General features: G+C 41.6%; 1 protein-coding gene across 1 annotated transcript in view; it reads right to left on the reverse strand.

Annotated features, from left to right (window-relative positions):
- Positions 1-27566, reverse strand: part of LOC105469911 (MSL complex subunit 2) — a 48552-nt gene that overhangs the window by 4080 nt on the left and 16906 nt on the right. The window lies entirely within an intron of this gene.

Below are 27566 nucleotides of genomic sequence, written 5' to 3' on the forward strand. Positions count from 1 at the left end.
AAACTTTAAAGAAAAAAGATCAAAATTAGTTTCAGGCCAGGCACAGTGGCTCATGCCTGTAAGCCCAGCACTTTGGAAGGCTGAGGCGGGCAGATCACCTGAGGTCAGGAGTTCAAGGCCAGCCTGGCCAATATGGTGACACCCCATTTCTATTAAAAATACAAAAAAATTAACCAGGCATGGTGGCATGCACCTGTGGTCCCAGCTGCTAGGGAGGCTGAGGCAGAAGCATCACCTGAACCCAGGAAATTGAGGTAGCATGAGCTGAGATCACACCACTGCACTTCAGCCTAAGCAATAGAGCGATACTTAGTCTCAAAAAAAGAGGAAAAAAAGGCTAGGCATGGTGGCTCATGCCTGTAACCCCAGCACTTTGGGACGCTGAGGTGGGCAGATCACCTGAGGTCAGGATTTTGAGACCAGCCTAGCCAACATGGTGAAACCCTGTCTCTACTAAAAATGCAAAAATTAGCCACGCAGGGTGGTGGGCACCTGTAATCCCAGCTGTTCGGGAGGCTGAGGCAGGAGAATCCCTTGAACCCAGAAGACAGAGGTTGCATTGAGCCGCGATTGTGTCACTGCACTCCAGTCTGGGAGACAAGAGCAAAACTCCGTCTCATTAAAAAAAAAAAAAAAAAGGAGTTACAGTAGGAAAGAACTATGTTCAACTACATTAAAACAAAGAAAAAGGAGTACTACTCGACTCAAATTCTTCTAGAAAAAAATACAATATGGAAAAAATTATATTTAAACTTATTAAAGAAAAAAAAAAACTAGGGTAGCCGGGCGCGGTGGCTCAAGCCTGTAATCCCAGCACTTTGGGAGGCCGAGACGGGGGGATCACAAGGTCAGGAGATCGAGACCATCCTGGCTAACACGGTGAAACCCCGTCTCTACTAAAAAATACAAAAAACTAGTCGGGCGAGGTGGCGGGCGCCTGCAGTCCCAGCTACTCGGGAGGCTGAGGCAGGAGAACAGCGTGAACCCGGGAGGCGGAGCTTGCAGTGAGCTGAGATCCGGCCACTGCACTCCAGCCTGGGCGACAGAGCGAGACTCCGTCTCAAAAAAAAAAAAAAAAAAAAAAAAAATTGGGTATAATACTGGGCTCAAATTCTTTCGACAGAATTCAAAACGACCATGGTTTAATTATAAACCACAGGTATCCTAACTGCGACAATACAGTAAATGAAGTAGTCCCCCGACTTGACACACTGTCAAATTAAAATTACATATACATATGAACCAAGAAGGGAAAGGAACTATCCAGTTCCCATCTCCACCCTTATTCTCCAAAGCTGCAACTGCTCCTTGGTTCCCAATTCAGACAAATAGCAACTACCCGAAGTAGTACCTCTTCTCATAAATCACACAAAGAATACGTTCAACCACAACAGAAATTAGAAATTACAGGGAAAAAAAAATCAGAAAAATCCCCAAGTATCTGGAAATTAAACATATACCAAAATAACTTATAAGCCAAAAACATCACAAGAGAAACTGAGGAAACATTTACCAAATGAACACACCACATATCAAAATTTGGAGAATGCAACTAAAGCAGTGTTTAGTGGGAAACTTACAGCTTTGAAAATCTGAATCAGAAAATAAGGTCTTGAGCTAGGCACAGTGGCACATGCCTGTTGCTCTAGCTCTCCGAGAGGCGGAGGTGGGAATTCAAGCCCAGGAGTTCAAGACCAGCTTGGGCAAGACAGCAAGACTCTGTCTCTAAAAAAATAATATTACATTTTAAGAAAGAGGCTGGGTGGGGCGCAGTGGCTCACGACTGCAAATCCCAGCACTTTGGGAGGCCGAGGCGGGCAGATCACGAGGTCAGGATATTGAGACCATCCTGGCCAACATGGTGAAACTCCGTCTCTACTAAAAATACAAAAATTAGCTGGGAGTGGTAACATGCACCTGTAGTCCCAGCTACTGGGGGGGGGCCGAGGCAGGACAATCGCTTGAACCCGGGAGGCGGAGGTTGCAGTGAGCCAAGATGGTGCCTCTGCACTCCAGCCTGGCGACAGAGCGAGACTCTGGAAAAAAAAAAAAAAAAAAGAGGCTGGACGCAGTGGCTCACGCTTGTAATCCCAGCACCCCGGGAGGCCAAGGCAGATAGATGGACCACCTGACATCAGGAGTTCAAGACCAGCCTGACCCACATGGTGAAACCCTGTCTCTACTAAAATAACAAAATTAGCTGGGCGTGGTGGTGCATGCCTGTAATCCCAGCTACTTGGGAGGCTGAGGCACAAGAATCATTTGAACCTGTGAGGCAGAGATTGCAGTGAGCCGAGATCGTGCCATTACACTCCAAGCCTGGGCAACAAGAGCGAAACTCTGTCTCAAAATAAATAAATAAATAAATTTTTTAAAAGGGGCATCCATCTCAGGGAGACCTGGCCTTCAGAGATGACAACATTCGACCCCAGGAGGAGTCTGCAATTTCCACTGCTTTCCTCAGGCATTTCTACCTGGCTGTGACGGCCTTGTGATGGATGAGCACCTCATGGCTTCCAAGACTCCAGAACTACTACTGTCTACATGTACCACTCTTATACTTTAAAATAATGAATACATTTCCATAATGGTCTCTAACATTTCCATACAGTACCAACTACTTCTTACCTCTTTGCCCTACCCTCCCCCAAAAAACTACCTTTTTCAAAAGAAAGCCATATTTCCATTGTGCTGGAGTCCAGTATTTCTTGATACATGTAATTCTACCAAGGTCTTCTTAGTATGTTCTTTTAAACAACTGAATTATATCTTCAGATTATGAAAGATTAATCCTAATGTGAAACTTAGGATACAGTTTTGAGTACAGCTGATCAAAATCAAAGAAGTCTCTTTAAAAGGAAAAAAAGCGTCTTTAAGGGGAGGAACCGAAGTGCTGAAGTAATGGAAGTCCGTCTGCATGTGGAACGAAATGGGAAGCAAATGGGAGAGAGAGATTGGAAAACATAAAATGGGTTACTTGACTGGTGATTAGCTGGGTGTAAAGAAGCAAGTTAAAAGGCTAAAGGGAAAGGCAAGTTTCCATCATCTATAGAAAGCTATATAAGACAAGGACTCCCCTTTTCTCCAAAAGCATTGTAAAAAGAATGAAGTCTCCTTGGGGAAAAAAAATTATACCTCAATGTCCCCAATAAAATTGCTTAATAAATTATGTTTCCGGCCAGGTGCGGTGGCTCACACCTGTAATCCAGCACTTTGGGAGGCCAAGGTGGGCGGATCACAAGGTCAGGAGATTGAGACCATCCTAGCTAACACGGTGAAACCCCATCAACACAAAAAAGGAGCCAGACATGGTGGTGGGCGCCTGTAGTCCCCGCTACTTGGGAGGCTGAGGCAGGAGAATGGCGTGAACCCGGGAGGCGGAGCTTGCAGTGAGCCAAGATCGCACCACTGTACTCCAGCCTGGGCGACAGAGCCAGACTCCGTCTCAAAAGCAAACAAACAAAATAAATAAGTAAATTATGTTTCCTCCAAGCTATGCAATTCTTTTAACTGTTGAAGAAGAGAAAATGTTCACAATATATTTAGTTGTAAACTGAGTGATAAAACTACATATTGTAAAGCCCATTTTAAAAATACACTCTCTATATGTGTATGCACAGTAAAAATAGAAAATATAAAAAATAAAAAAGCAAAGACTCAAGTCAATAACCAAAGCTTTCTTTCACCTTAATAGGAATCCCAAACTAAGCAGGTTAAAGCAAATAATGAAGATTAGAGCAGGCCACAGTGGCTCACACCTGTTATCCCATCATTTCGGGAGGCCGAGGCAGGCCGATCACCTGAGGTTAAGAGTTCAACACCAGTCTGGCCAACATGGTAAAACCTTGTCTCCACTAAAAATATAAAAATTATCCAAGGGTGGTGAACACCTGTAATCCCAGCAACTCAAGAGACTGAGGCAGGAGAACTGCTTGAACCTGGGAGGAGGTTGCAATGAGCCAAGATAGTGCCACTGAACTCCAGCCTAGGCAAGAAAGCCAGACTCCATCTCAAAAAAATGAAAATAAAGAAATGAATACAGATTAGGGCAGAAACCAATACTAGAGAAAGCAGAAAAACCAAAGAGAAAAAAAAGTAACACCAAAAGTTGGTCGTTGTAAAAGATCAAAGAAAGAAAAGAAAATACAAATTACCAAAATCAGGAATGAAAGGAGTCAGAGTATCACCACTGCCCTACGAAACGTTAAGAATTAAGGAAGTCCTATGAACAACTTTATGCCAACAATTTTAGACTACTTCAATGAAATGGACATATATCTCTAAAGACACAAATGACCAAAATTGACTGGAGAAAAAGTTTTAAGACGGAACAGACCTGTAATAAAAGTTTTAAATAGTTACTGAAGATTTTCCTCAAAAGGAGACTCCAGGGCTAAACGTCTTCACTGGTAAATGCTAACAAATAATTAAAAAGAACACTCAAATACAGAGGAGGAGAAAACACTTCCCAACTCATATTTAAAGGCCAGTAACTACTATGAAAGAAAATAAGGCCACCAGACTAAAGAAAATACAAACTGCCGGGCACAGTGGCTCACGCCTGTAATCCCAACACTTTCGGAGGCCAAGGTGGGCAGATCACCTGAGGTGGGGAGTTCGAGACCAGCCTGACCAACATGGAGAAACCCCATCTCTACTAAAAATACAAAAATCAGCCGGGCGTGGTGGCGCATGCCTGTAAATCCCAGCTACTTGGGAGACTGAGGCAGGAGAATCACTTCAACCGAGGAGGCGGAGGTTGCAGTGAGGCGAAATCGTGCCACTGCACTCCAGCTTGGGGAACAAAATCATGTCAAAAAAATTAAAATGAAAAAAAAGAAAATACAAACCAAAATCTCCCATAAACACGACAAAATCCTTAACAAAACATTCAAGAGAATCCCACAACATATAATACAATACCTATTTAAACACACACACACACACACACACACACACACAAATTCACAAACGACAAATTGAACATCTTTAACTTGACGGTGGTGGGCATCAATAAAAAATCTAAGGCCAACTTTACTTAAAGGTAAAAACGCTTTCCTTCCAAAGATCAGGATCAAAGAAAGGATGCCTGCTTTTGCTACTGCTTTTCAAAATTGTACTTGTTCTAGCTGGTGCAGTAAGGTTCAAAAGAAAAAGAAAAAAAAAAAGGCATCATGACTAAAAAGAAACAAGTAAAATTGTTTTAGTAATGGATTACACAATTCTGCTTACAGAAAATCTCAAAAAATGCATACACACAAACTACTAGTACTAATAAGCAAATTTAGCAAGGTCACAGCACAAACAATATATACAAAAGTCCACTGCATTTTCCATTTCTATATGCTAGGAATGGACAAATTAATTTTTTAAAATTCCATTCACAATAGCATCAAGCATGTACTTAAAATATTTAGAAAAACTTTAACAAAGACTTCTAACAAAGACTTCTACACTCAGCACTACAGAACACAACTGAAAGAAATTAAAGAGTATCTAAACAGACATTTCATGTTCACGGATTAGAAGACTATCAATATATTGTCAAGATGGCAATTCTCCCCAAAATTGATCTATCTCTAAGTTCAATGCAATCTTTAATCCTAGGCGGCTTTTTTTCTTAAAGAAATTGACAGGCTGATCCTAAAATTCACATGGAATCACAGAGGACTAGCAAAACAACTTTGAAAAACAACAAAATTACAGGACTTACACTACCAAATTCCGAATTTTACTATAAAGCCATAGTAATCAAGACAGCGCGGTAATGACAAAAGTATAGACACATGCATCAATGGAACAGAATTCAGAGTCCAGAAACAAATTATTACATTTATAGTCAACCAATTTGTGTGACAGGGGTACCCAGATGATTCAATGGGGAAAGGAGAGTATTTTCAACATACCATGTGAAACAATTTGATATCCAAATGCCAAAAGCAAAAAAAACAAACTTACACCCTTACCTCACAACATACACAAAAATTAAAATGATCACAAACCTAAATGTAAGAGCTAAAATATAGAAATTCTACAAGAAAACAGAGGAGAAAATCTTTGTAACTTTATATTGGCCAAAGTGTTCTTAGATGTGACATCAAACGCACAATTCACAAAAAGGAAAAAAAATAGTAAAATGGATTTTCTCAAAATTAAAAACTTATTGTGCTTCAAAAGACACCATTAAGAAAATGAAAAAATGGTCAGGAGTGGTGGCTCACCCCTGTAATCCCAGCACTTTGGGAAGCTAAGGTGGGCAGATCACCTGAGGTCAGGAGTTCAAGACCAGCCTGGCCAATGTGGCAAAACCCTGTCTCTACTCAAAGTATAAAATAAAATTAGCCAGGCGTGGTGGCGCACGCCTGTAGTCCCGGCTACTCAGGAGGCTGGGGCAGGAGAATCGCTTGAATCCGAGAAGCAGAGGTTGCAGTGAGCCGAGATCGTGCCAATGCACTTCAGGCCTGGGCGACAGAGACTCTGTCAAGAAAGAAAAGAAAAAAAGAAAGAGGATAGGCAGAGGAGAGGCGGAGGGGGAGGCGGAGGTTGGGGGGGGGGGGTGAAGGAGAGAAAGAAAATTAAACCACAGACTGGGAGAAAATATTTGCAAATCACATTTTTTAAAAAAAAAAAAACTAATGCAAGCTGCCCATGGTAGTTCACACCTGTAATCCCAGCACTTTGGGAGGTTGCGGCGGGCAGTTCAGGAGTTCGAGACCAGCCTGGCCAACACAGTGAAACCCCGTCTCTACTAAAAATACAAAACTTCGCTGGCTGTGGTGGCACACACCTGTAGTCCCAGCTACTCAGGAGGCTGAGGGTAGGAGAATCGCTTGAACCCAGGAGGCGGAGGTTGCAGGGAGCCAAGACCATGCCATTGCACTCCAGCCTGGGAGACAGAGCAAGCCTTGGTCTCGATTAAAAAAAAAAAAAAAAATTCAAATCAGTAAAATGACAATATAATTTTAAAAGCAAAAATTTGAATAAACATTTCACCAAAGAAAATATATGAATGACTTGGCGGGCGCGGTGCCTCACACCCATAATCCCAGCACTTTAGGAGGACAAGGTGGGCGGACTATGAGGTCAGGAGATCGAGACCATCCTGGCCAACATGGTGACACCCCATCTCTACTAAAATACAAAAAACTAGCCAGGCATGGTAGCGCACGCCTGTAGTCCCAGCTACTCGGGAGGCTGAGGCAGGGGAATCACTTGACCCCGGGAGGTGGAGGTTGCAGTGAGCTGAGATCATACCACTGCACTCCAGCCTGGCGACAGAGCAAGGCTCCGTAAAAAAAAAAAAAAAAAGAATGACTATAAGCACATGAAAATAGGCTCAATATTATTAGTCAAAGTAAAACCGTGGCACACTACTACCACCCATTAGAATGGCTAAATTCAAAACGACAATGCCAAAAGTTGGCAAAGATGTGAAGAAACTGGAACCCTTGTATACTGCTGGAAAAATGTAAAACGGTACAATCACATTGAAATAGTTGGGTGGTTTCTTAAAAAGTTAAAACCCAAATTTACCATAGAAACCAGTAAAATTCTACTCCTAGGAACCTACCTAAAGAGAAATAAAAACAAATCCACACAGAAAAATGTATGTGAATGTGCAAAGCAGCATGATTCCTAATGGCCAAAAATTAGACACAATCCAAATGTCCATTAAATTGGTGAGTAAACAAAATATATATTCATGCAATGGAGTTCAGCAATTTAAAGGAATAAAGTATTAGTATATGTCACAACATGGATGAACTTCCAAAACATTTGCTAAGTGAAAGCAGCAGATACAAAAGAGTACATTATTGCATAATCCCATTTATATAAAATGCCCAGAAATGACAGAAAAGCAGAAAATCAGTGGTTGCCTAGGGCTGAGAGTGTGGAGCAGACATTAACTGTAAATGGGCACAGTGGAACTTTTTAGGGGAATGAAAGTGTTCTAAAATCAGATAGTGGTGATGGTTACACAACTCTAAAATTTAAAAGTAACACTTTAAGACAAGGCACCAATAGTTAGCGAATCCAACCTTCTACCTAATGCCTATGCAAGGATCCCTTAAAGAGTGCCCTTAACTTCATCTAAGGAAGGACACAAGGGATAGAAAGGGAACAAAATACATATATATGCACTTTTTTTTTCCAAGACGGAGTCTTGCTCTGTTGCCCAGGCTAGAGTACAGTGGTGCGATCTCAGCGCACTACAACCTCTGCCTCCTGGGTTCAAGCAATTCTCCTGCCTCAGTATCCCAAGTAGCTGGGATTTACAGGTGTCCACCACCACACCCGGGTAATGTTTGTATTTTTAGTATAGACGGGGTTTCACCATGTTGGCCAGGCTGGTCTCAAACTCCTGACCTCATGATCTACATGCCTCAGCCTCCCAAAGTGCTGGGATTACAGGCATGAGCCACAGCGCCCGGCCCTATATATACATTTGAAAGGATAAACCATAAGTTTAAAAAAAAAAGGACAACCAGGCCAGGTGTGGTGGCTCACACCTGTAATCCCAGCAGTTTGAGAGGCTAACGTAGGCAGATCGCTTGAGCTCAGGAGCTTGAAACCAGCCTGGGCAACACGGCAAAACCCCATCTCCACAAAATATTAAAAAAAAATAGCCGTGGCATGCACCTGTAGTCCCAGCTACTCGGGAGGCTAAGATGAGGGGATGGCTTGAGCCTGGACCAAAGGTTGCAGTGAGGCGAGATTGTGCCACTGTGGTCCAGCCTGAGTGACAGAGCCTGCACCTGTCTCAAAAACAAAATAAAAGGGCTACCAATTGGGAGGGAGAGACAGAACAAAGTGAAATAGGAAAACATTACTCTGAGTTTAATCTGTCTTATAGATTTTATTTTCAAACCATGTAAATATTTTATATAATAGTATAACAAAACGAAAATGTTACACAAAATCTCTAAAAACCAAAATAAAACAACCATAATTTTTTATCAAATTGGTGGCATACAATCCAAAGAGTGACTATTTCAAATGACTATAACACACAAAATTGGCTCAATCCTTGGGATACTCATTTTTCTTATTTTCAGTAACCACACTGTTGGCGGCAGTGCTGATAATAATTATAATAAAAGTGTTGGCCGGGCGCGGTGGCTCAAGCCTGTAATCCCAGCACTTTGGGAGGCCGAGATGGGCGGATCACGAGGTCAGGAGATCGAGACCATCTTGGCTAACAGTGAAACCCCATCTCTACTAAAAAAAATACAAAAAAGTAGCTGGGCGACGTGGCGGGCACCTGTAGTCCCAGCTACTCGGGAGGCTGAGGCAGGAGAATGGCGTAAACCCGGGAGGCGGAGCTTGCAGTGAGCTGAGATCTGGCCACTGCACTCCAGCCTGGGCGACAGAGCCAGACTCCGTCTCAAAAAAAATAAAAAATAAAAAATAAAATAAAAGTGTTAATGCGTACCGTGGGATAAAAAGTCAATGTTAATGCCTTGAGGACTTGGATTTTTTTTTTCTTTTTTTTTTTTTTTTTTTTGAGACGGAGTCTCACGCTGTTGCCCAGGTTGGAGTGCAGTGGCGCGATCACGGCTCACTGCAAGCTCCGCCTCCTGGGTTCACGCCATTCTCCTGCCTCAGCCTCCTGAGTAGCTAGGACTACAGGCGCCCGCCACCGCGCCGGCTAATATTTTGTATTTTTAGTAGAGACGGGGTTTCACTGTGGTCTCGATCTCCTGACCTTGTGATCCGCCCGCCTCGGCCTCCCAGAGTGCTGGGATTACAGGCTTGAGCCACCGCGCCCGGCCTTTTTTTTTTTTTCAGTAGGAAGGAGGAGGAAAGTTGTAAAAGAGAAAAGGTTACACTAAAAATCCTGTAGCCCTGGAGTTCAAGACTAGCCTGGTGAACATGGTGAAACCGTTGCTACTAAAAATACAAAAAATTAGCCGGGCGTGGTGGTGGGCACCAGTAATCCCAGCTACTCAGAAGGCTGAGGCAGGAGAATTGCTTGAATCCAGGAGGTGGAGGTTGCAGTGTGCTGAGATCGCACCATTGCACTCCAGCCTGGGCAACAGAGCAAAACTCCGTCTCAAATAAATATAAATATAAACAAAAATTATAAATATAAATATAAATCCTATAGCCCTAAAATGAAGTTCAACTGGACTTACCACTATGAACTTATGTTTTAATCTTATATGTGTATGTGCTTATTTCCTAGCACTGTGTGTGTGTGTATTTCCTAGCATTATCCATTGAAAAGGCCTGGAAACAAGAAACAACCCCAGCAGCAATGAATACAGATTACAGGATTGAAAAACAATTTCCTTTTCAAAAGAATCAGAGCTTCTTGGACAAATGGCTAATTTCAAGTTTGTGCCATGAATTGTACAAGAGGAGTTTTGATCACCTTGTTATGCCAGAAAGCATAGCAACTATCAAAATCAAGACTCGGGCAAACCTGAAGAGGTTCCCACTGACCAAAGACGAGAAAATCTAAACATGCATGATATAGTTAGGCTTTGTGTCCCCACCCAAATCTCATCTTGAATTGTAATCCCTATAATCCCCATGTGCCAAGGGACAGACCAGGTGGAGATAACTGAATCATGGGAGCAGTTTCCCTAGCTGTTCTTGTGAAAATCAGTTCTCACGAGATCTGATGGTTTTATAAGGGGCTCTTCCCCACCTCACTGGGCACTTCTCCTTCCTGCCACCATGTGAAGAAGGTGCCTTGCTTCCTCTCTTTGCCTTCCACCAAGATTGTAAGTTTCCTGAGGCCTCCCCAGCCATGCTGAACTGTGAGTCAATTAAGCCTCTTTCCTTTGTAAATTATCCAGTTTCAGGTAGTTCTTTATAGCAGTATGAAAACAGACTAATACATCAACGCAATGAAATGAAGCACATCTAAAATGTTCAAATCTGAGTTTTTTTAAAAAAGAAAACAAAATCAGTTTCAGGATACTAGTGAAGCAGCTCATGAGTCTGAAAACTAGTAAATAAGAGCAAGAACCAAGTATTTGTCCTAATTTAACTTTAGGAAATATACCACCAAATAACCAAATCATGGAGAAGTTTTTCACAGGACTAATCCAGCTAATATGTTAATCAAACCCTCCCCAAACCATGGAGCACCTTAAAGGACTCATACTCCACATGTCTTTAGCCTTCTATGAGGTTTTAGAAGAGTAACCATGCCAACTGTTGAGAAATGAAAATAAGTTAGAAGACACCAAAACTCACTTATTAGCTCCATAGATTGCCCACCATTCCCCACCACAAATATCTGAAACTTAAATATTAAAGATGCCCATTGGCAAACTTTCTTTATGCACTCAGATAACCATCCTAACTCTTAAAAGTTTCCCCAAGGGTTCTCTATACACCTCACAATGAAGGCAACTCCAATGATGTGAGAAATAGAAAAGAGGCCGGGCGCGGTGGCTCACGCCTGTAATCCCAGCACTTTGGGAGGCCGAGGCGGGCGGATCACAAGGTCAGGACATCGAGACCATCCTGGCTAACACAGTGAAACCCCGTCTCTACTAAAGAATACAAAAAAATTAGCCGGGCGTAGTGGCGAGCGCCTATAGTCCCAGCTGCTCGGGAGGCTGAGGCAGGAGAATGGCGTGAACCCAGGAGGTGGAGGTTGCAGTGAGCCGAGATTGTGCCACTGCACCCCAGCCTGGGCGACAGACCAAGACTCCATCTCAAAAAAAAAAAAAAAAAAAAAAAGAGAAATAGAAAAGAGTCATTCAGGGGTTTCTTAGCTGGGATCACCGTTAACCAAATACCTAACTATATGTCTCTAAGGAACCCCCCACCTCCAATTTAAGAAATACCAGACAACATACTTAAATTTGTTAAAAAAAAAAAAAAAAAAAGAAAGAAAGAAAGAAAAAAAAGAAAAAGAAAAAATGCATCTTATCCTAGAAAATAAAATGGATGGGCAATATGCACCAAGGGGAAATACATCAGTCATTGGTAGATTCTCCTATAAAAACCATGAAGCGTTTAAGGAAAGGTTTGATTTAGCATAGATCGTGTTCCACAAGTACAAAAAAAGACTCGCTCAAAATACACACCTTCAGACTTTGCTCTGTTGCCCACTCTGGAGTACAGTGGCATGATCTCGGCTCACCACAACCTCCATCTCCCGGGTTCAAGCAATTCTCCTGCCTCAGCCTCCCAAGCAGCTGGGACCACAGATGCGCACCACTGTGTCTGGCTAATTTTTTGTATTTTTAGTAGAGACGGGGTTTAACCATGTTGGCCAGGCTGGTCTTGAACTCCTGGTCCTCAGGTGATCCGCCCGCCTCGGCCTCCCAAAGTGCTGGGATTATAGGCATGAGCCACCGTGCAAGTCCAGACTTAAACAAAAAAAAAAAAAAAAAAGTCCATGACAAAAAAAAAAAAAAGTAAAGTCCATGACAAAAAAAAAAAAAAAAGTCTCACTGCACTGCCTTGAAACCTTATCTGCAATTACTTCACGATTACCTTCCTTTTCATAAGTGGACATATAACTAAATGAATACTTATGTGCTCTGTCTAAACAAATAATGTGACATTGACCCTAAAAATACTCATTTTTGTGCCTCAACATTTTCATTTTTGTTTAGTTACCTATTTACTCTCCTTTTTTTTTTTTTTTTTTTTGAGACAGAGTCTCGCTATGTGGCCCAGGGTGGAGTGCAGTGGCCGGATCTCAGCTCACTGCAAGCTCCGCCTCCCGGGTTTTTACGCCATTCTCCTGCCTCAGCCTCCCGAGTAGCCGGGACTACAGGCGCCCGCCACCTCGCCCGGCTAGTTTTTTGTATTTTTTAGTAGAGACGGGGTTTCACCGTGTTAGCCAGGATGGTCTCGAACTCCTGACCTCGTGATCTGCCCGTCTCGGCCTCCCAAAGTGCTGGGATTACAGGCTTGAGCCACCGCGCCCGGCCTTACTCTCCCTCTTCTTAACTGCTTTTCCCCAAGTCAGTCAATTTTAAATTTAAAGCTAAGACATAGTTTTAGGATACCACAATGCTAATTTTTGTAATTTCTGGGAAAATATAACTGTTGATAATTTACTAAGATACTCAAACAAAAGCAGAACACAACTAACCTCCATATACTCATAACCCAGAATAATTATCATGATTATGCCACATTTAATTCACCTACTCATCTTCTGTTCTTTATTTCAAAAAGCAAATCCAGACATTATAAATTTTTAAACCAGATTAAGATTTAATTGTTAATGGCTACAAAATAAACAGAAAAAATGAATAAGACCTAGTATTTGATAGCATAACAGGGTGACTATAGTCACTAATAATTGTACATTTAAAATTAAAAGAGTATATGGGATAACTAAAAAGAGTATAATGGAATTGTTCGTAACACAAAGGATAAATACTCGAGGGGATTTTACATGATGTCATTATTATGCATTGCATGCCTGTATCAAAACATTTCATGTACCCCACAAATACATACACCTACTATGTACCTATAAAAATTAAAATATTTAAATGTACATGCCAGTAAAAAAAAAAAAAAAAAGATGAAGAAAAAAAGATTTACAAGAAAAACTGGGCCAGGCACGATGGCTCACACCTGTAATCCTGTAATCCTAGTACTTTGGGAGGCTGAGGTGGGCGGATCACTTGAGGTCAGGCGTTCGAAACCAGTCTGGACAACATGGTCCAGGCTGTCTCTACTAAAAATACAAAAATTAGCTGGGCATGGTGGCGGGCGCCTATAATCCCAGCTACTCAGGAGGCTGAGGCAAGAGAACTGTCTGAGCCCAGGAGGTGGAGGTGGCAGTGAGACAAGATCACGCCATTGCACTCCAGCCTGGGCGACAGAGCGAGACTCCATCTTAAAAAAAGTAAGTTTTAAGGCCCCAGAAGGGGCTTTAATTCAGTCACCAAAAAAAAAAAAAAAATTTTAAGTAATTTTTTGAATCAACATGCTTTTTAGAGCAATAAACCTTCCCTCTTATTAAAACACATTTAACATAGATCATTCAAATAATTACAGCATTAACATGCCAAAACTAGAACCTGGATTGACTGGCATTTATCCTCATGCATACCCCTGACAAGAATCACTGCCAGCCAGCATCAAGATTTACAGAGCAGCATAAGTTTGAAGCAGCATAAGTTTGAGAGGCAAATAGCGCTAAAATAAATAAACCATAACTAAGTCTCAAATTGACTGCCCCTGTCTCTACACAAGAGATGGGCACTCCTCCTTAGCATAGATAAACAAGGTTAATAGTACTCTTGGAAAAACTCTTCTAAATACATAGTCGATCCCAGTTTTCAATAAAGCAACTAGTAATTCACTCACTTCAAAATACTACTGGTAAAGGTGGCTGTACTACAAATTTTATAATGATGTGCAGACCACCAAGTAAATTGTGTCTTAATCACTTCTGAAGCAAGATTTTTTTTATTCTCCATTCTAACTGAAGTATTTAATGTCACAAATATTTTGACCAGATTATGAGAGAAATTAAGTTTATGGAAATGAGAAAAAGGGCACAAGAAAAAATAAAATTGATAATGGCTAATACTTAGCAAAATTTGTTAACAACTAAAAATAAACCTGTGAACACTGGACCTGGCAATAATAATGATCATAAAATGGCAAAAATTATCATAAAATGTAACATGGACAAATTAAACATGAATAACAAGAGACTTTATCAATCAAATCCTCATTTTAAAGTTCACATGCAAAAGAAATCCCAATGAAAATTTCAGTAAAATAAAACCTTGGTAAAAGTGAAGAATGGTTTAGTTGTTCTATAGAAAAAAAAATTATCAAGGAATTAAACTACCTCAATGGCTTAACTTTGGCCTTTGACAAAAATGCATCATATAATTCTAATTTAAATGTCATATGCACAAAAAAATTTCTCAGAATCAAAACATTCTGTATTTACCACCAGCCTCTCTTTACAATTCTTTTTCGTCTGGTCATGCTTCTATTACAGCAAGGACTAACTAATCAATAACCTCAAATAATGCAAACAATTTCACATAAACCTTTTAAGATTCATGAGGCTGAAGGAAAATTAAAGAAGACTCACATGAACATCATGAAATGCCACTAACAGAAAGCAAAAAATGGACACACACAGGTGATGATTTACAATTAAAACCATCAGATCATTTGTCCAAGATGCATTCTCAGAAACCAGAATTGTAAATGGTCAAGGTATCCACAAGAAGACTCAAATCTTATAATAGTTGAATATATGGGAAAATTTGAAATGGAAGAAAATCAATTTTTGTAATACCCTCCATCAACTTTTCCAAAGTAATGAAAGAGAAAAATAACAGTACAAACTCCAACAGCTATAAAATATGTGGCAACCTACAAAAAACAGGAAACAGTTTTCTGCTTTTGTTGATGAGAACCACATCACACATCAAACAGAAGAGATATCTACACAGTAACTCAATAAAATATGCTTTCCATCAGAGCCTAAATTTGCTTCCCAACAAATGGACCCACACCAAAAACAGGAATAAAAAGCAGCCAGAGAAACTCATATTAAGTTCTCAAGAGGGCTGGGAGTGGTGGCTCACACCTATAATCCCAACACTTTGGGAGGCCAAGGCAGGAGTATCGCTTGAAGCCAGGAGGAATTCAAGATTAGCCTGGGTAACAAAATGAGACCCTGACTCTACCAAAAAAACAAACAAGCAAGCTCTGAAGGCAAAAGAAAAAGAATTAAAGGTGACAAAACTTCACTTGCTAAAATGGAATAATAACATTCATGAGACCTTAAAATTATTACTAAAGAAACAAGAATTAAGAACACTAACCAGTTATCTTAAAAATTACTGGATAAAGAAAATGTGGCACACATAAACCATAGAACACTATGCAGTCATAAAAAAGGATGAGTTCAGGGCCTTTGCAGGGACATGGATGAAATTGGAAACCATCATTCTCAGTAAACTAACACAAGAACAGAAAACCAAACACCGCATGTTCTCACTCATAAGTGGGAGTGGAACAATGACAACACATGGACACAGGAAGGGGAATATCACACATCTGAGCCTGTCGGGAGGGTGGGCGGCTAAGGGAGGGACAGCACTAGGAAAAATACCTAGATGACGGGTTGATGGGTGCAGCAAACCACCATGGCATGTGTACACCTATGTAACAAACCTGCACGTTCTGCACATGTATCCCAGAACTTAAAGTATAATAATAATAATAATAATAAAAACCTCAAAAAGTTTTTAAATAGAAAGTTTTCTAAGTTCACTGATTCTAAAACCAATTTCCTCAGCAATTACTATTAAATGAGATAACATCCTTTTCAACAGCAACTGCTTTCCAAATGGCCCAGATAACTTTACTGATCATCTAAGTATAGCTACAATCATATATACAGAAGAAAATATAGAAAGAAAAAAAAAGAAAACCTTTATTAACAGCAAAAAGAATTTTGTTGCCAGCCAAATCACACTGCTGTGAAGCTCTTGATCAAAAGACAAGATGGTAACTCAGGCAATGACAAAACATTTGAATGGATGACAAGAGGCACACTTAATCTTGGAAAGGCACTCTGAAATGCTGCAAACAGAAAAATCTTCCACTATTTTGCACAGGAATGTAGTCTTGGATTCTGTCAGGCAAATCTTTCCTGCACCATGAGGGCATGGCTTGCTTTTTTGTTGTTGCTTGTGAGGGGGTTGCTTATTTTATAAATGGTTATGGGTACATAATTTGTGTGCATATGTATGGGTTACATGTGATATTCTCATAAGCATATAACATGTAACAATCAAATGAGGCTAACTGGAATATCCATCACCTCAAACATTTATCATTTCTTTGTGTTGGGAACATTCCAAATCCACTCCTCTAGATATTATGGGTTTTGTTTTTGTTTTGTTTTCTGAGACGCAGTCTCACTCTGTCGCCTAGGCTGCAGTGCAGTGGCATAATCACTGCAACCTCTGCTCCCTGGTTCAAGCGATTCTCCTGCCTCAGCCTCCTGAGTAATTGGGATTACAAGCGCGCACCACCACACGCAGCTAATTTTTTATATTTTTAGTAGAGACGGGATTTCACCACGTTAGTCAGGGTGGTCTTGAACTCCTCCTGACCTCAGGTGATCCGCCTGCCTCAGCCTCTCAAAGTGCTCGGATTACAGGCGTGAGCCACCGCGCCCAGCCTCTAGATGTTTTGAAATATACAATAAATCATGGTTAACTGGCCAGGCGCGGTCCAGCACTTTGGGAGGCCAAGGTGGGTAGATCACTTGAGGTCAGGAGTTCAAGACCAGCCTGGCCAACATGGTGAAACCCCGTCTCTGCTTAAAAATATATATATACAAAAATTAGCTGGGTGTGGTGGCTGCCGCATGCCTGTAATCCCATATACTCAGGAGGTTGAGGCAGGAGAATCATTTGAGCCCAGGAGGGAGAGGCTGCAGTAAGCTGACACTGCAACACTGCACTCCGGCCTGGGAGATCAGAGCGAAAAATCCCTCTCCAAAAAAAAAAAAAAATTGCTAACTATAGTCACTCTACTGTGTGACTGAAGTGCAAGGCCTTTCCATAAAGACTCAATCCAACCACATTTGTTTCAAATATACTTCACAGCTTTCCATTTTCTATAGGATGACCAAAAAGAAAAAACACTTTTTTTTTTTTGAGACGGGAGTCTCGCTCTGTTGAGTGCAGTGGCATGATCTCGGCTCGCCGCAACCTCCGCCTCCCAGGTTCAATCAACTCTCCTGCCTCAGCCTCCCGAGTAGCTGGGACTACAGGCGTGCACCACCATGCCCAGTTAATTTTTGTATTTTTAGTAGAGACAGGGTTTCATCATCTTGGCTAAGATGGTCTCGATCTCTTGACCTCGTGATTCGCCCACCTCGACCTCCCAAAGTGCTGGGATTACAGGAGTGAGCCACCAAGTCCAGCCTGTCCATATTTTTAAATAACCCAAATCAGGCCAAAAAAGAGCGTAAGTCTGATCTCAAACTGGCAGGGGGATACCCTTTTAATTTATAAAAGGAGGTAAAAATGAAGCAACAGAACCCTAACAATGATGGGAGGGAAAAGAGGCCAATTATATGCCAAGATTTGTTCAATATGTTTGAGAAAGTATTCTACTTTTTGTTCCATCTCAAAACATGTCCTAATGATGAATGTTTTCTGTATGTTTAGCATTGTACAAAGTAATCATTTTCTTTCACTATATTATTACTCAACATTTACCTGGATATGTCTCACAAACATGAGAAAATGAGACATGTTAAATCTTCGAAAGTTTAGCAAGTCATTCCTCTGTTTCAAATCAAAAGAAGTGTAGCCGGGCGCGGTGGCTGAAGCCTGTAATCCCAGCACTTTGGGAGGCCGAGACGGGCAGATCACGAGGTCAGGAGATTGAGACCATCCTGGCTAACACGGTGAAACCCCATCTCTACTAAAAAATACAAAAAACTAGCCGGGCGAGGTGGCAGGCACCTGTAGTCCCAGCTACTCGGGAGGCTGAGGCAGGAGAATGGCATAAACCCGGAAGGCGGAGCTTGCAGTGAGCTGGGATCCGGCCACTGCACTCCAGCCTGGGCGACAGAGCGAGGCTCCGTCTCAAAAAAAAAAAAAAAAAAAAAGAAGTGTAAAGTTAGTCACTGTTAGAAGTCAGATTCCTAGGCATGCAAACCTTAAGGACAGGTTAGTGTGCAGAAAGCTCATCAAGGCTTTCTCTCAGGATTATCACTTGTAAAGGAAGGAAGGGGCTGAGATGTACTCACAAAAAAGGCCTCAGATGACTCAACAGAAACTCTAAAGCTGAATGATTCCTTAGGGTTGTCCTATGCTGGGCCCAAGGAGCCAGGTACTTTAATGAACCAAAACCTGGATGCATGCTACTCACAGCAAAACCATGTGACCATGAATGAGTTGCTCTCTTCAGCCAAGGATGATTCCTAGACAGGTCTCACAGCCTCAGCAGCACACCCACTAGCTAAGAGAATCAACTTCTTTAATGCTTAAGTGGGAATTTGGGTAATGCATCATGGTATCTACTACAATCAGTAATTCTATAACTGTCCAAGTCTGACAAATTTTGAGTAAAACAATGTCATATATAATAATAGTGTGCTTCTAAGTGATTTGGCCCTCAGTTTCTTAAAGCTATTAACTAAATGTCTACATTCTTTTCAAGCTGTAAAATTTGATGATTCCAAGACATATGGCTAGGTCTATAAAGGGTGTATCAAAAGCCTTGCATTTGGGTATCATTAATTTTCATTAGGTATCATGTAGTGGTGATAGGTATGTGAGAGTTTTGTTCTACTTTTGTATGTTGAAATTTTTTTTTGGCCGGGCGCGGTGGCTCAAGCCTGTAATCCCAGCACTTTGGGAGGCCGAGACGGGCGGATCACGAGGTCAGGAGATCGAGACCATCCTGGCGAACACGGTGAAACCCCGTCTCTACTAAAAAATACAAAAAACTAGCCAGGCGAGGTGGCGGGCGCCTGTAGTCCCAGCTACTCGGGAGGCTGAGGCAGGAGAATGGCGCAAACCCGGGAGGCGGAGCTTGCAGTGAGCTGAGATCCGGCCACTGCACTCCAGCCTGGTCGACAGAGCGAGACTCCGTCTCAAAAAAAAGAGACAGGGTCTCACTCTGTTGCCCAGTAGCTTAGGATGAAGTGCAGTGTCATGATCATGGCTCACTGCAGCCTCAACCTCCTGGGGCTCAAGCAATCCTCCTAACTCAGCCTTCGAGTAGTTGGGACCACAACTCCTGGCTCAAGTGATCCATGCATCTTGGCCTCCCAAAGGGCTGGGATTACAGGCCTAAGTCACCACACCTGGCCTGTATGTTAAAATTTTCTATAAACATGACGAAATAAAGTCCAATGAAAGCTTGAATATTTCTATTTATGTCCATTTTTTCATGCTTCCAATTTTACCAGAAGGTTTACATATGTAAGTATTCTCCCTCTCTGCACCTCTCATCCTACTCATACTCACTCCGCCACAACACATACACACATAAAATACCCTTTTCTTCTTCCCTCCTACTTTGTAAACCCTCCTCTCCCTCCAATGCTTTGGCTCACATACCTCCCATACTCCCCACCCAATTACCTATACCTAATGTTATTTATTCCTTTATTCCCTCCCTCCCTTCCTCCCTTCCTAGAGCAACTCCCCATCCAGTTATTCCTATGTGGAAGCTTCTCACCAGAATCAGTCTTCCAACGAAAGGCAAAAATTGTTAATCCCAAATCTAGTGAGCACTTTTGGTTCATTATTCTTCCTTGAAATGCTCTCCCCTCCCTTCTCCCCTAACACTGTCTCCCTCATCTCCTCTACATCCTCTTCTGTCCCCTCATTAATTTTAGTATTTCCCATGTTTCCTTAATAGGATCTACTCTCCTTACTCCCTTTCAGTAATCCTTAGTAATCCTTACTGACACAGACCCCTTTGAGAATCTGACTATACAAATGTGTACATCTTCAGTTCAAGCGCTAATAAAAAAATATGTACAAATTGCTGTTCAGAATCTTACGAGGATCATTAATCTTTCCCCTTTTGAAACATAGACATGACGCCATTCAAACTTTAAAACTGACCTACGGGGCCGGGCACAGTGGCTCACACCTGTAACCCCAGTACTTTGGGAGGCTGAGGCAGGAGGATCACTTGAGGTCAGGAGTTTGAGACCTGCCTGTCCAACATGGCAAAAAAACTACCTCTACTAAAAATACAAAATCAGCCAGGTATGGTGGTGTGTGCCTGTAATCCCAGCTACTTGTGAGGCTGAGGCACAAAAATTGCTTGAACCCAGAAGGCAGAGGTTGCAGTGAACTAAGATAACACCACTGCACTCCAGCCTGGGCGACAGAGTGAGACTCTGTCTAAAAAACACCTGACCTACATACTCCGTTCTAGAGTGATTGCCCATAAAGCTATTTTAACTACTGTTCATAAACTGATGACTTCTGAATCTGTATCTCCAACTCAAATCTTTCTCTCCTGAACTTCAGACCCAATATCTAAGTGCCTACTAGGAATCTCATCTCTCTTTCGCCAACCCACAGATAACTCGAGCTTAACATGAGCAAATATAAATTTTATTTCCCATAAATCCCCACCTAAAAGCCTAGTCTTCCTCCTGCATCCCTTATTCTCTTGGTACTGACACTATCATTCATTCACAAACTAAATACCTTGAAACCACCGGACTCTTCACCTCCATTCCATATCCAATTGTTCTCCCTGTATGTAGTTTATAAAAATCTGCTAATTCCACCCCTTCGGGTTTTACTTGCATGACTACTCCTGCCTTAGTTCAATCTTCATCATTGTTCCCCCGAATTCCGAATTTTCTAGCTTATCTCCATCCTTACCTAATCAATTCATCTTCCACGCTGCCACCATGTGATCTTTCTAAAACACAAGTCTGATTATATGCCTTTCTCTTGAAAACCCTTGAAGCAGGTTTAAAATCCAAAGACTTTGGAATGACATATAAGGCCTTCCAGAATCTAGCCCCTACCTACCTGTCTCCCACCTCAAATCTCATTTCACTAAGCTTTCTCCAAGAACTCCATACTCCATTCTCATCCACCACTGACCATTCCCAAACATGCAATGCTTACTCATCCTCCATGATTTGCTGTTCCTAGAATGTCCTTCTTCCTGCCTTGCATGGTCAATTATTCTTCAAGAATCAATTCAAATATGACCTCCAAAAGGAAGCCTTTCTTAATTATCCTCCCTTAATCTGTTGAAAAAGCACTTTATACATTCTCCTATTAAAGCACTTAATCACATTATATTGTCATAGTTCACTGGGTCTCACTCAAGGCCAGAAACTTACTTATCTCTACATCTTTAAACTAGTGTTGGCACATAAGCCAGCACCTACTAAATGTAAAATGAATTAATCATAAAAAGAACATTAAATCTGGGAATGACCTTGGTAGTCACTTGTTCTGTGACCTCATTTTAACCAAGATGGACTTTCATGGATTACACAGCTGGTTACTAGCAATGAAAAACAGAGGCTTAGTCTACTGATTCTCAGTCTAGAATTATTTTCACTTATCCAGCACTATCTTTACTTCTATTAAAATAGTCCATGGCATACACAGAGACAATTTTAGCTTCTTGCCCCTTCCCAAAAACCATGATTACAGAAACTGAGCTATAGGCAGAATAATAAGCCACAAGATATACAACCTTTTATTGGAAAGAAGAAACAGGAACAGGTACTGGCAATAATGGATAGTTACTGAGGCAGGAAGAGTGAAACGAAGGGGAGGATGGATTCTCAATAACAGGTTTGTGAGGGTCAGGAAATCCTTACTGCACAAAAACTGGACCAGCAAGAGCCCTGCCTAAATTCTCTACACACTAACTTCAATTTTTAAAGTTAGCCTTAAATGCTTCAAGTGGACATATATGCTACAAAGCATTTGTACCATCTTCTGTGCAAAAGAGATTCCAACAAAAACAAAGCTCAGCCTATATACCAGTCTAAAACTTACAGCATCAGAAACCTTAAATATGTATGTGTACATTAAATTTGTACGTATAATGTATTCACATGTAATATATATGTATAAAATAAGTAAATATGTATATACTAAACTCATGATTAGACTAAGCTGGTTTTCATTCATTTATAAAATTTTCTGGGAATGTAATAGCAATAAACCGATGCTGATCAACCCAAATAAACACGTACACTCTATTTCTCTTGTGGTGTGAGATTAACTATGCTGAATCTGAGTCATGGCTGGGCAAGGTGGCTCACGTCTGTAATCCCAGCACTTTGGGAGGCCAAGGCAGGTGGATCACAAGGTCAGGAGTTCGAGATCAGCCTGACCAACATGGTGAAACCCCGTCTCTACTAAAAATATAAAAAGTAGCCGGACGTGGTGGCACACACCTGTAATCTCAGCTACTCAGGAGGATGAGGCAGAAGAATCACTTCAACCCAGGAGGCGGAGGTTGCAGTGAGCTGAGATCACGCCACTGCACTCCAGCCTGGGTGACACAGCGAGACTCTGTCTTAAAAAAAAAAAAAAAAAAAGTGGGAGAATATACTTCTCTCACTGATGTCAAAAGTCTGAGATAGGCCAGGTTCAGTGGCTCACACATAATCTCAGCATTTTGGGAGGCTGGGGCAGGAGGACCACTCAAGCCCAGCAGTTCGAGACCAGTCTGAGCAGCATAGTGAGACCCTATCTCTATAAAAAAAAAAAAAAAAAAAAAAAAAATTAGCCAGGCATGGTGGCACATGCCTGTGGTCCCAGCTACTAAGGAGGCTGAAGTGGGAGGATCATTAGGGTCCAGGAGTTCGAGGCTGCAAGTGAGCCATGACTGGACCACTGCACCCTAGCCTGGGCGACAGAGGCCCCATCTCAAAAAACAACAACAACAACAAACGGCCGGAACAATAATAGTTTCATAATCAATTTATCTAAATTTTCCCATTTTTCACCTTTTCCAAATGAAGAGTGAATTGTTTAGGCTATGTTCATTGAATAAAACATTTTTCCTCCCTTCATTACATATGTAAATAGTAAATAATCCCTGGGACCCAGCTATATGCCAAACACTGTGCTAAGCCTGCCACTCTGCTAAGCCTGCCATCACTTAGCAAGGCGTTCTCAAACCTTTTTTAAATCTCTGAATTATAGCACCAAAATTAAACCCCAAAATTAAAGATGTCCAATATGTTTCCAAACATTAACTAGGACATATTCTAGATACACATACATGCAAATAATCTCTGAATTCAGCCAAACAAAAATTACTATACCATAAAAAGATAGTATTTATCATTTCTAAATTGGTACAAATTAATCAACTGTTCTTGGACAAGTAAAACTATATTCTTTGCCCAATATAGTTGTGTGCAGGCATATTTTAAAGTCTAAACTTCTTTTAAAACTTTTCAGGCCGGGCGCGGTGGCTCAAGCCTGTAATCCCAGCACTTTGGGAGGCCGAGACGGGCGGATCACGAGGTCAGGAGATCGAGACCATCCTGGGTAACACAGTGAAACCCCGTCTCTACTAAAAATACAAAAACTTAGCCGGGCGAGGTGGCAGGCACCTGTAGTCCCAGCTACTCGGGAGGCTGAGGCAGGAGAATGGCGTGAACCCGGGAGGCGGAGCTTGCAGTGAGCTGAGATCCGGCCACTGCACTCCAGCCTGGGTGACAGAGCGAGACTCCGTCTCAAAAAAAAAAAAAAAACTTTTCAGCGGCTGGCCGGGTATGGTGGCTCACGCCTGTAATCCCAACACTATGGGAGGCCACGGCAGGTGGACTGCTTGAGTCCAGGAGTTCAAGACCAGCCTGGGCAACACAGTGAAACCCTGTCTCTACTAAAAATACAAAAAATTAGCAGGACATGCGGGCGTGCACCTGTAATTCCAGCTACTCGGGAGGGTGAGGTGGGACAATCACCTGAGCCCAGGAGGCTGAGGCTGTGTTGAGCCGAGATCATGTCACTGCACTCCAGCCTGGGCAACCAGATTGAGACCCTGTCTCAAAAAAAAAAAAAAAAAAAGCTTTTTGGCTGGGCACAATGGTTCATGCCTATCATCTTAGCATTGGGAGGCTGAGGCAGGAGGATCACTTGAGCCCAGGAATCTAAGACCAGCCTGGGCAACTGAGTGAGACCCTGTTACTACAAAAAAAACTTAAAAGTTAACCAGGTGTGATGGCACACACCTGGGGTCCCAGCTACTTAAAAGACTGAGTTGGGAGAACTGCTTGAACCCTGGAGACAGAGTATCCAGTGAGCCATGATTGTACCACTACACTCCAACCTGAGCAACAAAGTGACACTTTGTCTCAAAAAAAATTTCTTTTTCCATCAGACAAAATTCATGTGTTACGAATGCTGCTTGATTTGGTTTTGATGTTTGTTCCTTCCAAACCTCATGTTGAAATGTAATCCCCAACATTACAAGTGAGGTCTGGTGGGAGGTGCTGGGTCACGGGTAGGTCCCTCATGAATAGCTTGGCACCATCCCCTTGATAATGAATGAGTTCTCCCTCAGTTCACATGAGATCTGTTTAAATCTGGGACCTCCTCCTTCTCTCTCTTGCTGCTTCTTTGACCATGTGATAGGCTTGCTCCCCTTTAGCCTTCTGCCACAATTGGAAGCTTCTTGAGGCCCTCACCAGAAGAGATGCCGGCACCATACTTCCTGTACAGCCTGCAGAACCATGAACCAAAATAAGTATCTTTTCTTTATAAATTACCCAGTCTCAGGTACTCCTTAACAGCAACACAAACGGATTTACACATTGTCATACAGGATAATAAGCTCAAGTCAAAGAGAAATTAATTTAAGAGCAGAGAACTCTCCTAAGACAGCACAAGTTTACTCTTTGTGAGGCTTCCTAACCCAGATCTGTTTTTCTTCTTTACATTTTTTATTAAGCAGCACTTAAAACCTGTTACTGTAAACCTCCATCCACTTTATTTTAGTATTAAACCAGAAAGCAAATACATGCCTCAAAAAATCAGCAAATCTAAATTACTTAAGTTTTGAAGAAATTAGTTCTCTAATTAAATATTCAAGCAGCTATGCCCAAATCAGCATTAGCCCCTTTAAACATCCCTGATCAGCTGGATTCCAAAGATCAATAAACTATTTCTTTAAAATATCTAGCACAAATAATCATATGCCAGAAAAATATATATTTTAATTAAAAGCAAGAAATAATAATAATATGGCAGATGTGCCTTAGTCACTAAAAATGATGCTACAGAATGGGCGCAGTGGTTCACGCCTGTAATCCCAGCACTCTGGGAGGCCGAGGCAGGTGGATCATGAGGTCAGGAGATCGAGACCATCCTGGCTAACAAGGTGAAACCCCGTCTCTACTAAAAATACAAAAAACAAAATTAGCCGGGCATGGTGGCGGGCACCTGTAGTCCCAGCTACTCGGGAGGCTGAGGCAGGAGAATGGCGTGAATCCAGGAGGCAGAGCTTGCAGTGAGCCAAGATCACGCCACTGCACTCCAGCCTGGGCGACAGAGCAAGACTCTGTCTCAAAAAAAAAAAAAAAAGAAAAGAAAAAAAAAAAAAAACCGATGCTACAAAGTGGAATATTTTGACCACTTGAATGAGTAATTAAAGTTCACTATAGCACCTTAAATAACTAAATACCACTATACTGAGAGACCAGTGATAGCTAAACATATATGCCAATTTTACAGGGAGTGGAGGTGAAGAAAAAGAAGAGTTAAACACTGCAATTTTAAAAATATAAATGTTACTCAAGCCAAGCTGTTCACTGAAAACCTGAATGGTTTGACTTCAGAGTTTTTTTAATTTTGTATTGGATCATCTTTGGGTAAGTCAGTACTTTATACAAGCACTTTTGACTAGTAAGTTTCACTAGTCAACTACCATTAAACAAAGACTCATCATAGATTATTAAATGGATGACATATATGTACAACCACTCAGACCCACAACATATTCATATACTCAAGCCATGCCTCATTTCATACTCTAGTAAGAACTAAAAAAGAATGCCAGACATCGTTTATCTTAATAACTAAGTAGGGGAGGCTTTTATAGAATGTTTGTGGTTACAGAGCACTTTTATAATATTCCATTATTTTCCTATTCTGGCAAAGCAATGATGGCCACTCACGAAATTATTACCAATAAGATAATGTAGGCTGATTAATTAGGCAAAATTAAGTTGATTCATACCCGAACAAACACTAATCAATAAACCAATATAAATGAAGATCCAAATTTCCCAAATTGGTGTTCCATGGAACCAGAAGGTTTGCTTTATTACCCTCTTACAGAGTCATCCCAAAATACATTAGCATCTTAAAACTGAATATTCTATAACTGTCAAAAACGTAAGACAGCATTGCTTAAATTTACTGGCACTTTTTTTTTTTTTTTTTTTTTTTTTGGAGACAGGGTCTCACTCTGTCGCCCAGGCTGGAATGCAGTGGTGCAATCTCAGCTCACTGAAACCCCGCCTCACAAGGTTCAAGCAATTCTCCTACCTCAGCCTCCTGTGCCGGGAAATTACAGGTGCCCACCATGGCACCCGGCTAACTTTTTTATTTTTAATAGAGACAGGGTTTCACCATGTTGGCCAGGCTGGTCTCGAACTCCTGACCTCAGGTGATCCACCCACCTCGGACTCCCAAAGTACTGGGATTAAAGGCATGAGTTGCCGCGCCCCGCCAGCACACACTTTTTTTTAACCTCACGCATGGAGTATTCCAAGACAGCGCTACTACCATCAAAGGGTTATTATCAGGATCACTTACATGGCCCACTCCAGATCTGGGGATGCCACCCAGGAATGTAGTTTTTTTGGGTTTGTATTTTTTGTTTCTTGTTTTTTTTTGAGACAAGGTCCCACTCTGTCACCCAGGCTGGAATGCAATGGCACAATCAGAATTCACCACAGCCTCAACCTCCAAGGCTCAAGCAATCCTCCCACCTCAGCCTCCCAATTAGCTATACCAGTCTTAGTGTAATGGTCATAAACCACGTGTTCAAATTTGGTCACAAGTGTTCACTTTCTTCACTTTTTTCTTTTTTAAAGACAGAGTCTCCCT

The sequence above is a fragment of the Macaca nemestrina genome, chromosome 2 (genome assembly GCF_043159975.1).
Source record: "Macaca nemestrina isolate mMacNem1 chromosome 2, mMacNem.hap1, whole genome shotgun sequence".
Classification (NCBI taxonomy): Eukaryota; Metazoa; Chordata; class Mammalia; order Primates; family Cercopithecidae; genus Macaca; species Macaca nemestrina.